General features: G+C 40.5%; 1 protein-coding gene across 4 annotated transcripts in view; it reads right to left on the minus strand.

The window, feature by feature from the left end:
* Window positions 1-14,847, minus strand: part of tox2 (TOX high mobility group box family member 2) — a 143,852-nt gene that overhangs the window by 63,716 nt on the left and 65,289 nt on the right. The gene's annotated exons all lie outside the window — the stretch shown is intronic.

The following is a 14,847-nucleotide window of genomic DNA, read 5'->3' on the forward strand; positions in this document are numbered from 1 at the left end:
AGCCGATCTCTGATTGGCTAAAACCTCCCACCTTGGGCTCATCTTTCTAAGAGAGCTCAGAGGAGATGCAGAGAATATGAATTACAATATTCTGTAAGTTATTATGATTTTCTTTTTGCCCAAAATAGGCTCAAGAAACATGCCAACCCCACCTTTAATAACTATGATTTGATATTTGGCCAGGTATATTGAATCATATTGTACTTTACAGTCCAATAATTCCATATTACAAATGGGAGAAAAGTTGAATAATGGTTTTAAAATCTGTTAATGTTCTTGTTATAGAGTCACACTGTCATCTTTGTTATCTAAGAGTAGCCAAATTCTGAAATGTCCTTGAGCAAGAACCTGAAGGCAAACCTCGATGTGTGACTAATTTGACCTCAGAGCAAGAGTTTCACTTCATCCATGGACATTTTGAACATATAGAGGATGAAGAAAGCTCTGAAATGTTGATAACAAATGTTGAAAGCTGGACACGCACTTGTGTTGAGATTCATGGTAACAAAATGCATACAAATATCTGAGAAGTCAAATAAACTACATTAAAAATGCACTGAGAGCAAATTAATCATGCATGTAGCTGAACAGCAATGGTCTGGGAAAGCTGTTCTGTCTGCCAGGTGGCGGTTGTTGTCTGCAGAAATCAGATAAAAAATGTGTGCATATAAAATCTTCCTCTCGTGTAATCTGACTCATATTATGTAGATCTTTTTCTTTTTTTTTTTTTTCCAGAAGTCATAACATGCTCAGTGCCAACACACGAGCAGTTGACATATGAGAAAAAGGGAGGTTTGTAAGGGAAGGGCGAGCTTGTCGTGTCTCTCTCTGTTTGCTTTCCTGAGGCTTTGAGGTCATTAATCATAGCGGTCAAATCTACAGCAAAACAATTGAGCAAAGGAAAACACAGACAGAGAGAGAGAGAGGGTGCAGCGGGGAGGGAGGAGAGGGTGAAGGTGAGAGAGAGGTGGAAAGCTACAGTGAGATGGAGGAGAGGGGAGTCGTGTCGAGCGAGGGAACGAAGGAGACAAATTTTGAGATAGATTGAGGCTTGAGAGAGAAAAGGGACACGTACGGCCTGCACAACTGACGCACTTGACACCAGACTCCTGTTTGCATAGCAGAAATGCAAATACATGAGAGGGAGAGAATGGGAGGGAGAAAATAAAGTGGGAGAGATGCTATAAATAGCTTTGTGTTTGCGTAAAGCCAAACCAATGTCAGTTTGATGCAGGAAGTGCACCACAGTCATAGAGGTTATAAAACAACTGTTGACTGGAACACAGCATATCAGAAATGTAGCTTTCCAAAGGCTTCAGACAAGAACTCACATCTATAGTGGCATCTCAAAACTTATAATACATTATAGAATAAGTTTTCTTTACAAAATTATAGCAGATATAAAAGTGGGAAGAAATATGATTCAGCATTTGTTTGTACTCTAAATTATGACAGCAGAAGTAATTAGGACAATATTGACTTGTATTGTTGATCTGATGCACTGATGCAATGTTTTTGGGTTGTTGTTGTTTTACTTTTTTTCTATTACCATTATTTCAATTATATGCATATATATGTAATTATACAATTATATAACATCTACTTGGTGTTTTTATGCTACACAGCATGCTCTGCGTATATACTGGCTACAGACTGGATAGCTCTTTTCTCAAACTTACAATCTGTATAACCTCACAATGTGGAACTCATTGGAATAAGTGAGACATTATCATGCACTATGCATGTGGAGGAACTAAAAACTGAGTCACCTGCTGTGCAGTGGCACCCCAAAGTTTTCATAGGGGCAGCCAGATGGGGCCACAGAAAACCTTGGGGTGGCACCAAAACCAAATGCTATAACTGAATTTCAGTAATTCGAGTGTGCTGTTGCATTATATAGGCTGGTTGAAAACTACGTCAGTATGAGAGTTAAGGAATCACACATTGATATACTTTGGTTTCCTATTTTACAGCTAATGTTACCTGTTATCTGATATGCATAGACTAATATGGTTTTGAGTTCCACAACAATCCTGTTTTTAATGTGTTATGTATCTTTATGTTAGGCGATTCATTCGTCTCCAAAAAGGCAAGTTGTCAAATATACAAAATACAGCAACTAATAATACAACTTTAATTTAAGGGAGTGCATTAATTGAAAGGAAGAAAACATTTACTGGGAACAAAAAATGAAGTTTAAAACCATCCAATGTATCTTCATACTGCAATTCATATGATATCTAACAAATCAGCAGCCCATGAATGACATTACATACTTAACGTAAAGTTGCATAGGTTAGGTTTAGGTTTAGGAAATAAAACCTGGTGATGATGTACTTCAAAATAACTTAAGGTATATGAGTTCACTTGGAGACGCAATCACCGGTCTCCTGGGAGAAAGTCTTGCTTTGTTTGACCAACTCACCACTGAAACCTGCCTCGATCATTATACTATTTCCCTCTTTACACCTGTGAGTGCATTCGTTACAAGATCGCAATGCGTGAGGACAGCCTGAACCACCACACAGAGGTCTCCATTTGCCATTATTGTTGCCAGGAGGGCCAGTGATTGTCTCAGGGTGGCTGAAGCCCCCCTGGCCACCTCTTGGTGATGCCACTGCCGCTGTGACTAAATTATTTGCAATATATAACAAAAATAGTGAATTTTAGGACATAGACAAATTAACTGCATTTATGTGGATCTGTCTGCTCAATTCAGCATCCACTTATCGAGGTCAGTAACCGTGACATGCATCCCTACTTACAAAAAAAGCTTTTTAGATCATTTTTGTATCAACTCTATATTCCTACTACAACAGTTACTTTGCATTCTGTGCTACAGCGTTGCTAACCTGCATTGATCTACACGAGAAGCTTTTCTCATAAGGTCGTTGTGAGCCAAGCTGCGCTTTTACTGTACGTACTGAATACCAAATCACACAACCGGCAACTGCGGCCAGGGATGTTTTAGATTTAAAGAAAGATGAGGCAGGAGAGATGGAGAGAGCAGAACTTAACCCTCCTTCTAGTCTCTTTTCATGGTTACAGTGTGCGCCTCCCTAGTTTTTCACCCCAGCGTAACTAATCGCACGTCAGTCAATGTGCCGATGGAAAGAGGCAGCAGTCAAAATACCTGTGTCAGGACTGTGGTCATTAGAGCGTTCAGTGACTGGCTGGCAGGCACGCATGCACACACACACACACACACACACACAAAGATGAAGGCACACGTACATACAGACATAACCACAGCACACACTATGGGGGGATGGTGTGGTGTAGAGTAGATATGGATTGCCCGCGTGTATTTGTGGTTATCTATCTGCATGTGTATTTCACCTTTATGTGTTCCTCATGTGTGCGCATGTTTGCATGCTTCATAGACAACTTAAGTTCTTGGCTCTGAATGTGTGCACATTGCATGCGTGCCGGCGTGTTTGTGTAATGTATCCTGTCCAATAATACACACATTGATCCCAGCGAGATAAAGATAACAAAGTTAGACCTTCCATAATATTTATTTTCCCATAACAGACCTGCTCAGCCACGCCCAGTCATATAACTCCATGCAGATGAAATATGGTCTTCATTACCTTCAAACCTCAACACACAGAAACTAGTGAGGAAAAACAGAATTGCCCTTCTTTCTCGACTGAAAGAGCACGAAATGAATTGGAGCAGCTGAGATTTTTTACATTACCATGACAAATACAGCGAAATAGGGAGGCGAGCGAGAGAGGAGGGAGAGATAGCGCGCGCGCGCGAGAGAGACACATGACGACAGACAGAAAAGGGCAGATCAGACAGAAAGACCAAATTGTGTGAAAAAAACACATCAGCTCAATTTGTGCTCGACTGTAAGCTGTGAGCTGAGAGGAGAAATAAAATAAGGGATTTAGCAGGGAATCATGTTAAACCATGCAAGTGAATGAGTCCCCAGAGAAGAGTGTTCCCTCTCTCGCTTATGATGGACTTAATTGCCTCTATCAGTGTTAAGATATAACATTCATCTCAGGTTTATTGCTCTGCTTTATGGTCTTGTCCATCACACTGAGGGGTTTGGAGAGGCGGGCCACTCCTCAAATGGCACCTTAAAATAATGAGGCCGATTACAAAGCAACATGGGGAGGGGAAAAAAAGTATCATTTATATCTGGAAAATGAGAGCATTTTACAAGCAGATTTGGTATGTGAGCGAGTTGGCAAAGCAGAATGGTTTTGATGGTATGCCGCTTGGATTACTGTTTGGTTTCTGGGTCTTTCAAAACGCATGGTTCGTCGAGCTAAAGGCACACACATCTCCCCCACCTCTGACCCCCGAAAGCTCTGGGTAGGTGTAGGGTTTCAGATGGCCACACAATCGTACCATTGTGCTCCTGTTAACACAATGAAAACAAAGCTAACACATCACTGACATTCAACTCCCCTCACTCTGCCTAACCTTGACTTCCAACACAACTCAGGTGGAACATAGAAACTGATAATGAAGCAACACAGAAATCTGAAAAGAACTCAAACACGAGATGCTGAAACAGTGAATGCAATGGATTCCCTTTGCAGCAAACAATCAAGAATATCTAACATAAAATCAACATGCTTCTGGAGCAACGCGACATTGACATGTCATTTCATTTCTATAAGACGTGGTTCTGATCTCTTAAAAAACAGGCTGCTTCTCATCACATGAGGGCTTGAGAACCATGTCTGCATGTTCCATTAAATCTATTAAATCCACTCGCATTATATCATAGTGCTTACCACACAATAGGAGCCTTTCAAGGGCAGTCCCGGAGGAAGCCAACAAAGGGCCCTCTCTTTCAGGGTCTAGTCAAGTAATTCAGAAAGAGCCAAACACGATTTTTGTGTGCGCGGATCTTCTCCACCAGACCCACAAGCGGCAATTTCACCAAGAGAGAAAGACTGTCACAAAAAAGGAATAGAGTGGAAAAAGAGAGCAGCAAGATACCTGTTTTTTTCTCCTCACAAGTGCCTTATTTAAAAAGACACAGGGGCTGGTGGAGAAGTGTCCTTCCCTAAAATAGTGAGTGTCTGAGACAGAAAAAGCACAGACCTAGAAAGAAATGCCAAGCAGCGATTTGAGAGCAAATGAGGTCTGATATTATTCAACAAATTCTTTTATTTGCATATTTGTCACCACAGTGGTTATGTTTTCAGTTCTGATTGTCTGTCTAACATTATCACAACACAAAAACATCATTATTGGATTATTCTGCAAGACTCCAGTTAAGCAAGGTTTTCTAAAGAGCTTTAGGCATCTGGTCCCTGGTGTTTTACAGTATCTTCACATGGCAACTGGGGTACACAACTGGTAATGCAACTGGGGGTTGGGTACCAAAATTGGTACTTCTGAGGGTCTTAACCGTATTACGTCGGTACCACAGAGTAGCAATAAACGTTTCATCAATAAGGTGAAAGAGCACAACTGGGTGAGAGAGACTGAGACGACATCCTGTAGTCACGCACACCTCGGCAGCTTGGTCCCAGTCAGTCGCAAGTGTGGCTACACTTTTCAAAACTGGACTCAGATACTGTAGTTTGCTGCATTATTTGTAATGGGAAAAAATAATTAATTTGTTATTACAGAGAGATTAACACCATTACGTACACTGCGTACCACTGGGTGCCTGTATCGAATTCCAGCTACCAGTACCTGTTCAAGTGTGAATGGTACCCAACCCAATAAGCACTGAAAATTGGCATTGGACATGAATCATGAAGTGAAGAATTGTCCAATATGGACTTCATTTACGGATACCAGGCTGGCCTGTCTGTTAAGTTTCCTGGATATCTGAAAAATTACCATATTTCTATCAAATTTCTTGAAAAGCTCAGCCGTCAGCTAAGGAAGAGCTGCTTAGCTTTGAAAGGTAGAATCACTATGTGCCCATTTTGAAAGACTTTACCATTGCTAAAACTTAGATTATGCATAATCAAGCAAACATGCAAATTCTGATGACATTTCAGAGCCAAAAACAGTTATTCTGCAATTATTTAGATAACCGCTTAATCGATTCAGTCATTTTATGAGCAATCCTTTGCTACACCCTTAATTTTAACTATAGATGGTACAGCAACATGATGAACCTACATGGTCATAATTTAGTAGTCGTGATTCATTAGAAATTTCAAACAAACCTCCCTGTCCAAAAAAACTTAACTGTGATTCTTGCATAGTTCAGATTTGAAAAAACATATAAATCTTTCGTATTAAATTAACAGTTTTAGAGGAGTGTGCAGCCTTGGCAGAGGTACATCCCCTCTGAATGCTCTCAATTAAGAATGACTTTTGGAGACTTTTTATGAATCCTTGTCACCCTTTTACATTTTTGCACTCTAACATTTATGACCTTTTCCACTCAAATCTCATTGATTTTCTCTTGCTTCATTCAGTAAAACAAAACTTTAGCTTTTTAGGAACTGTTTTCCCGAGAAACCAACCTGGTGTGCACAAGTACAGTAATTTGAAAACACACAATATAGCACCATCAGGAAAAAAAACCTCCTTTCTGTATTTGGTACCTCACCATGTATTTAAATCTAAATGCAGCATCCAGCACCGTCTACTTCTGTCAATGGGGCTCAAAATAATTCGCTGTTCTTTCATTCACTGCCATGCTGACTCCACATCCAGCATCTGCCACTAGCATTCAGGCAGAATTTTTTATTACCAATCTAATTGCACATTCCACCCTGACAAGAGCTCATTAAACCTTAATTATACACATGTTGTTTTCTACAAACATCTCCATTTGGGTCTCTCTGCCTTGTAATTGTTCAGCAGGGACAACCAGTTGAGATTTCGCAGATTGGGAGTGAATAAGAGAGGGAGAGAAAGAGAGGTAAAGGGAAATGGAGAAGGGGGTGAGGGGGTAGAGAAAGAAAAAAAATACCAGAGAGAGAGAGAGAGAGAAACAGAGAGAGAGAAACAGAGAGAGAGAGAAACAGAGAGAGAGAGAGAGAGGAGTGTCTGGAAGTAGGTCATGCCTCTCCATAAACAAGGCATGGTTTCTAAAATAATATACCCATCCAGTGGAAGTAATGCCAAACAACTGAGCGAATGTGGAGCTCATGTAATATTTACAGAGCACTAATACATAGATGGCAGGTCTTTTTCTCAGCACCCCCCCCCCCCCCCCCCCCCCCAAAAAAAAAAAAAGCCAGAGGTTTCTTTTTTTCTTTTTTTATCAGTTTTTTTTTTTTTTCCTCTTGCCATTTCAATTTCAGAGAAAGCCAACTACATTGATATATCTGGCAGGGAGGGGGGATTTGGGGGGTGTTAAGATGTTGAGTTTCGCTCACTTTCTTTCTCCTTTCTGCCTCTCCTATCTGTTCTTAGCCCTCTCTCGCTTTCTCTCTCTCTCTCTCTCTCCTCTTCCTCTTTCCATTGTTCCCTCCGCATTGGCTTTGGCTGTGATGTTTTTTCACACATTTGTTACATTTTAGCGAGGGAAAGTGGGCCTTAATCCAGACTCTTTGAGGCATGGGCGATGATATTACTGTGGAGAATCGGCCTTTTAAAGACTTCTTTTAACTCCAGCTGGTGCTGTAAGGTCACCGAGCACTTGTTCGACGTCGGGCCCAGCGTGATGCTTCTGGGCTCGGGACTAACTGGCTGTGTCGACTCCAGGCCGGGCTTTCTGGGCTTTTGACACTGTCTGGCAATGCCAATGCATAAGGGAAAAGACTGCAAAGGAAAACCTTTTCAGCATGTTTGCAAGTCCAAGTCCTGTGAGGAAAATAGCATCAGTTGAGTATATGTTTGATGTGCAGGACATTTCCAGTAGCCTACCTGATCTGACAATGAGAGGGGGAGGGGGGTGACTATGTGTATAGTTGGCATACTTAGAATTGAACAATATGCAGAAACAGCACATTTAGGGTGGGTATTTTTGACTCACAAAATTAAAATAATAGTTTTTATTAACTAAACAATGGTGGTTATGACATTTTTCCCCATAGACTGTCATGCATTTTTACATTTTACTACCGATGGGTGGATTATATCCACATTTGGTTAGACATAGCACAACTGTTAATTACATATTGTAGCTGCATTGTAAGGCTCAACTCAATATAATTTTGCATCAACTTTCAGTTGAAACATCTCATAATGATGACAGCATCATGTTGTGCATTTTACACAACTGTTTCGTCCAAATGAATGATTTCTCGATTTCTCTTTTTTACAAGGGTGTAGGTTTTGTTTTGACATTTTGGGGGTCACGTATGAAATGGGGAGGGAGAGGGGTTCTTCCCTTAAGAAATTCTGAGCATCATAAACTTAATTTCCTGCAACCTACATTTAAGCTACGCCTTTACTTTTTTATAGTAATTGTATAGTAATAGTGTAGTAGTATCATCTATCATGATATGAGATTTTGGATACCTGACTGTTCTAGGGGTTCTATTATTTAACTTTGCCTCCTTAAACACGATAACCACAATACTGATGATTATTTATTAAAAAAAAACTGATTGTGTAGATATCTTGCAAAAGCACCAATAATCACCCCAAAACTATCATTGCAATATCAATATCAAGGTATTTGTTTAAAAATATAGTGATATTTGATTTTCTCCATGTCACCCAGTGCTACATGTTCCATATGGTGATACATACAGTAAAGCTATATTAAATAAATGTTATTAATAATTCTATAATTATGATTTCAGCCATGTCACACTACTACATTGATTGTTTCAGGTTAATACATAACAGCCACTGTAACAAATGATACGTGTTATCATATTTTGTATTAATGAGGCCTTTGTTCATGACACCCTAAAATCAGATGCTCTTTGACAATCTGTGGTGGCATGAAATGAGATGTCTATCACAGTCCATCCAGTGTCACTGCCACTTAGTACCCAAAAAAAAGCATCAAGTGTCCACGCTGAGCCTCTCAGTCATCACAAGGGACCTTCTGAGCCTGTCACTGTTGACACTCGCTGTATGCATCATTGATACCCACCCAGCAGCAGAAAATAAATAGCCTGCCATCAGATCACTCCTGCTTTGCAATATCACAATTATCTTGGAAACGCTTTTTTTTCCCCTTTACAGCCGGCATTTGTTTTGTGTCTCTGTTTTGTTGTTTATTCAGTTGGTTAGTTAAAATATTCCATTCTTAGCACAATTACAGTGGAACATCACTCAGTTCTCACCAACATCAAACACGCTCACTGTACGGTGTGATGTGAGCCATGTCAAGATAAACAAACATGACATATTAAACAGGAAAATGAGTCACTCTTATTATCCCACCAAAATAAATCTGGAAAACACTAATTATAACAACCTGTACGTGATCCTGACTGATTCACCCCTGCTCTCTGGCTGTGTGTTTGTGTATGTATATATGTACTGTGTGTGTGTGTGTGTGTGTGTGTGTGTGTGTGTGTGTGTGTCTGTCACATTCTTCTCCAGCTGCTGCCTTAATAGGCAGTCTCTTAGATATTCGCTACAGAATAGTGCTCATGCAATATTAATATCGCACCAAAATATGGAAGCCGGAGCCCCCACTCCATCTCTCACTCCCTACATAATTGACTATGCAAGGCTCCAAATCAGCTCGGAAAAAGAGAGAGAAAGACACAGAGAGACAAAGCAAAAGAGAGAGAGAGAGAGAGATGTAGAAACCAGGAGAAACTGACGGCAAGAGGAAGAGAAAGAGTCCTGAAACGATCCTGTCTTCTCTGCGCTATAGCAGATTCTGAACCTTCACCCTGTGTATCACTGTCAAGGCAGTGGAGCTAAAACAACAACAACAATAACAACAACTACAACTGTAGCTCAAACAGTTTGACTCCCTGCAAAGAAAACGCTGATCCTTATCCAACCTGAGCTAAAGCAAACCTCTACCCCAGCAGCTTTGACAGTGATTGTGAATCACCTTAAACACTCATTGGATTTCAATATTTCATTTCATTGTATAGATTACTGTACTTTCATTGCCACTGACAATAAAACACACACTGCACCATGCACGCATGCAGTTGGAAGGTAAACTGAGCTCTCCTATTAAAGCTCAGTGATCCACCAGTGGGTCAGTTATTGCAGCATCATGCTGTGCAGCCAAACACTGTTCAAACCCACAGTGTTGTGTTAGAGTCGAGTATATATATCCTAAAGTTTCCAAAGATACTAAACTGTCGGGGTGATACTGGAGGAAATGTGTACAAAATGATGCACAAGATGTGTCTCCATTTGTTGAATAGGTTTGACTAAACACAGTGTGGAATATAATAGATACATATTAGAAACTTTAAGGTCCTTTAAACTTGTGATTCCGCACTTTTTCACTGATTTTTTTTTTTTTTTGTGGTAATGTGCCAAGAAACACAGCAATGTGCCAGCAAAAGGTAAAAAGAAAGAAGTCTCCTAGTAAGTAAACCATGAGTTACAATCGTTTTATGATGAAGAAAATGCATTCAAATTGTTAATAAAACCTCAAGGAGACACAAAGTTGAATTAAGTGAGGAACACTTAATGTAAACAGAGACTTTGTTTGTGGGCCTTTAAGGGAAAATAAAGGTGAAAACTAGGTGTAAAGGGGTAAAGCTTGTGGACCTCTACCACATCAGGACCTAAATTCATTATGGACATAAAATCTATTTCTACACACCTGTGCCTGTGTTTCTCATTGATGTATAAAGAGAAGTGAACTCAGCATTGGAGGCGGGACCTCACTCATTCCTATGAAAGTCGCTCAGTGACGCATGAAGCATAAAACGAGACGGCTACTTCCGGTTCAGCGCTCTGCTAACTTGATTGGGGGTTGAATTATTTAATTATGTGGCTTTTATAGACTTTCCAAATGTTATCTGCCCAACGGCTAAAACTCTGCTTTTTGGGGAGGCATTGACCCTCAAAAAAGTGTATTCACCAATTCAGGGTGACTGTGGTTTAGGAGGTCATCCCCGATTCAAAAGGTTGGTGGTTTGATCCCCAGTTCCTCCTGTCAACATGCCAAAGTATCTTTGGGTAAGATACTGAACCCCATATTGCTCCTGACGGCTGTTCCATCTGTTTATGAGTGTACATGAATGCTTCAAAAATTTGAGTAATTTGGCTTCACAGCCGGCCACTTCCTGGGGGCCCACAATGTCCTAGGTCATATTGTAGCCTAGCTTAGCATAAAGACACAGGAGAAACAGCTTGCATGGCTCTCCCCAAATTTCTGTCCATGACAACAATGTAAAATGACAATTATTAGTTTTTCTGGAGTTACTGTATGTGCTGTTACTATTCCTTGCTGTCAACGGTGTAGCTTCTCTTTTAACATTTAGGACATGTTGATATTTACACTACCTACACATATGTAAGCTGTATTGCACTATACCTGAAATATTTATTATATTTGCAGTATCCTTCCCATTCTCACAATAATCATTCACTGCATAATAGGAAAAAAATCACTTCTCTACTTGAAGCTGCTGATCTATACTCAAAGTTGGTGCTTGTTCCTTTTCACATGTGCCTCCCTTAACTGTAGTTTTATTACTTTTATCTAGTAGTTACCTACTTTTTCTACTTTTTCCCTTTGTTTTGTTTGTGTACTTGCATGTTTACAAACAGTGGTCTGGGAGAAACAGCATTTCAATGTTGTCTTTGTCCTGTACATGTAGCAGAATTGACAATAAAGTTGACTTTGACTTTAAGCGGGGGATTTGGGTTTCTCTTTTCTAGCATAACAGCTTAATTTCTGGCACTCTGGTGAGGTTTTATGCACCAATTTGTGCCTCTTCTGCACCATTTTTGGTGTAAATGTCATGAAACTTCCTGCTTCGAGCATAGGCGACATAGCTTCTTCTTCTTTTTGTTTTATGGCAGATTCCAACAATTGCTTTTGAAGTTGCATAATACCATCACCTGCTTTACTGGAGACACTGTTGTGCCAATGAGTTGTGTTATAGCAGTTTGTCAAAATAAAGTAAAAGCCCTCTGCTACTTTAATGTTTTGGGGGTTTTTTTGGTGGGGACAAATCACATGTTGTAAGTTTTGAGTGGAATGTGTCCCCTCCGTCCCCCAAAAATCTAGGCTTACGGTTGCTGTCTGTGTAAAAATTAAACAAACAAGAAGGAATGTATTGAGAATCAATCTATGATTGGTGGATTTTTGAACTTTGTATACACTCGGGCTCGTTGTTTCCCCCCGCTTCTAGTCTTTATACTAAGCTGGTTAAAGCTTTTTTACTTTATTTACTTAGACAGTAAGAGGTTAAAAATTTTAGCTTTTCAAAAAGTTTTATTGCCCAGCCCTATATTCTATGCTCACATTCAACACCCTCACTAAGCACACTGTCCTGCCTAATGGACATTGCACACTTGTGACCAACACACTAATGCACATTTTAAAGAAAAATTCATAAAAATCAAAGAGCACCGCAATAAAGAGCACACTCTATTTTAAGGAAGAGATTCCCCTAAAAGCCACTAATACAACAACCCGCCCCCCCCACCAATTCTTGTATGGTACGGTGAGATCATAGAGGAGCACTCGGGGTCAGGCCCCCTGCACTGAGCATTTAAAAAAAATGAACTGTAGGCATTTAAAACCATAATGGATGTTGAAAGAAAGAAAAGGAAAAGGTTGCGGGGGCACAGGCAGTGGTTGCGGGGGGGAGGGGGGTGGGCGTGCACCTTGACAGGAAACATAGAGGTGAAGAGCAGGAGTTGGAGGTTAGTTTGACAGAGAGAAAAGAGGTGGTGGTGGGGGTGGGGGGGTGGGGGGGTTGCTGCGGAAGTGCCAAGCCCACTTTTAACTGAACCGAGGGTGGTGAGTGGTGATGGGGAAGGGGGGAAGACAGAGATAGAGATCGGGGAAAATAAAAGGGGTGTGCAGGGGAAGGAAGAGGGGAGGAAAGAGAGGATGGGTGAGAGGAGCTGGGGGGGTGGGGGGTGGGGGGTGAGAATGAGGGGGGTTGCAGGGACCTTCTGCACCTTGACACTTGCTCTCACCACAGCACCTGATAAGTGCAATGGAAAAACGTCTGGTTTCCTCCTGCATGTTAAGTGGTTTATATTCTCCTTCTCTCCACGCAGCCTGTAGCTACAGTCTGCTACTGTACAGACGCTGCACCCAGGTAATAACAGACAAAAGGAAATGACAGAAAACCAAAGAGTGAGGGGAAAAAATAGCTCATGTTGTCTCCTTTTGTATTGTTTTTGATCAATTCTAATCTGCGTGAGAAATGTAATCTTTAAATCTCTCCCTTTTAGAAATCTTCCTCCCCTTACATTAATGTTTATCCATCATTTTTAACTCGTCATTTCAAAAACAATTTCTGCACAGAGACCCAGATGAAGAGTTTTATTTGCTCAAGAGGATCAGATGAGAGCGTATATATATCTTTACTACCTCATGCATGTACTGACAAGGAACTCATTCCCATGATTTGTAAGTGGGTCTCTCCACAGAGCAGCATTAACAATATTCACTTTAGATAACGTATGATTCCAGGCCTGAGGAGAGGATGGGTTTCTTAGAAATGCTTTGTTAGCACTCCCCCCCCTTGATAAATGATTGAGGACATGTGGCCTGAGACATCAATACAATCTCTGTTGTAATTAAAAAAAAAGGTGCGCACCAACAATATTACACAGCTCTCACTTTGTCTGACTCCCCCCGCCCCCCTCTCCCTCTCTCCCCCCTCACTCACCCACTCTTCCTCTCATTGAGCCCCGGAGCAGCGAAGAGATAATTCAAAAAGCACTTGCATGGAGTGAAACATGAAAAAGAGGAGACATATGAAATTAAATTCTCTCTTTTCGCTCTATTGTTCTTTCATTTTCTCTCTTTTGTTACATAAATGCATAAATGCATAAAAGCAAGGCAAGCTAGATTCTAATTATGATTTTCACAATACTAAAAGATTTCTTCTTCTTTTTTTTTATTAAGAAAAAATGAAAGAAAGGTGTCACCAACAAAGCAGACTTACTGTTCCACTTGCAGTACTTTGTCAAAGTCAAAGTACTGCAAGTGCTGCATCACTAAACTTCAATAAACTTTTTCCTTTTTTCCCCAAGCGTCCTCGCGAACAATTATATAATAAAATAGTTAAGAAATAAGACTTTGATGCCCGGATACAAGTGCTTTACAACAAAAGAATTAGAAATAAAAGGAAAATAAGTTAAATATTTTAATTTCTGTCCTCAATCAACATTTGCCCTTCCTTTAATTTCCACCTGAAACAGGTCCAAAGTAGAGTGTTGATTGAAGAGAGCTGCTGCATGACTTCGTTCTGTATGAACACATACACAGTAGGAGGTGGCTGGTTGGCCTATCAGCTGAAACGAAATGCTTCTGCTACCAAGCAGATACAACACAAACCACCAAGTCAGATGAGCGCTTTATTTGGAGCCTTGCAGTGGCCAAAGATGGTCTGAGGATGGGGGACTGAGCAGGTTGATCAGGGTGAGCGTGGGAAGAGCCCATGGGGTGAGCAGTAGGGTTGTGTACCAAGAGCTATACTTTTAAAGGTACCCTCCAAATTACATTGTTAGTACCACATATCGATTCACCTTAAATCTATCTGTGACAAAAGTCAGTACTTGACAATACATCTGGGAGAAATTTCAGGAATTAGACAACAGATGGGAGTACCGCGAAGGCCAGAAGTCCATCACAGAAACGCGGCTTTAGGCTTATTTACGTTGGATACGTTTTCTGAAAGCTTACGGATACAGATGCAATGGAATGGAAATGTAGTTCAGACAAGACACAGCCGCAGGACATGACAAAGACATTGAAAAAATAGTGTAATGGAAGAAATCTGCAATAGAGTGAGAGGAATTCTCCATTGACATGTCGCAGTGTATTTAACG

This window comes from Plectropomus leopardus, chromosome 2 (assembly GCF_008729295.1).
Source record: "Plectropomus leopardus isolate mb chromosome 2, YSFRI_Pleo_2.0, whole genome shotgun sequence".
In the NCBI taxonomy this organism is placed as follows: domain Eukaryota; kingdom Metazoa; phylum Chordata; class Actinopteri; order Perciformes; family Serranidae; genus Plectropomus; species Plectropomus leopardus.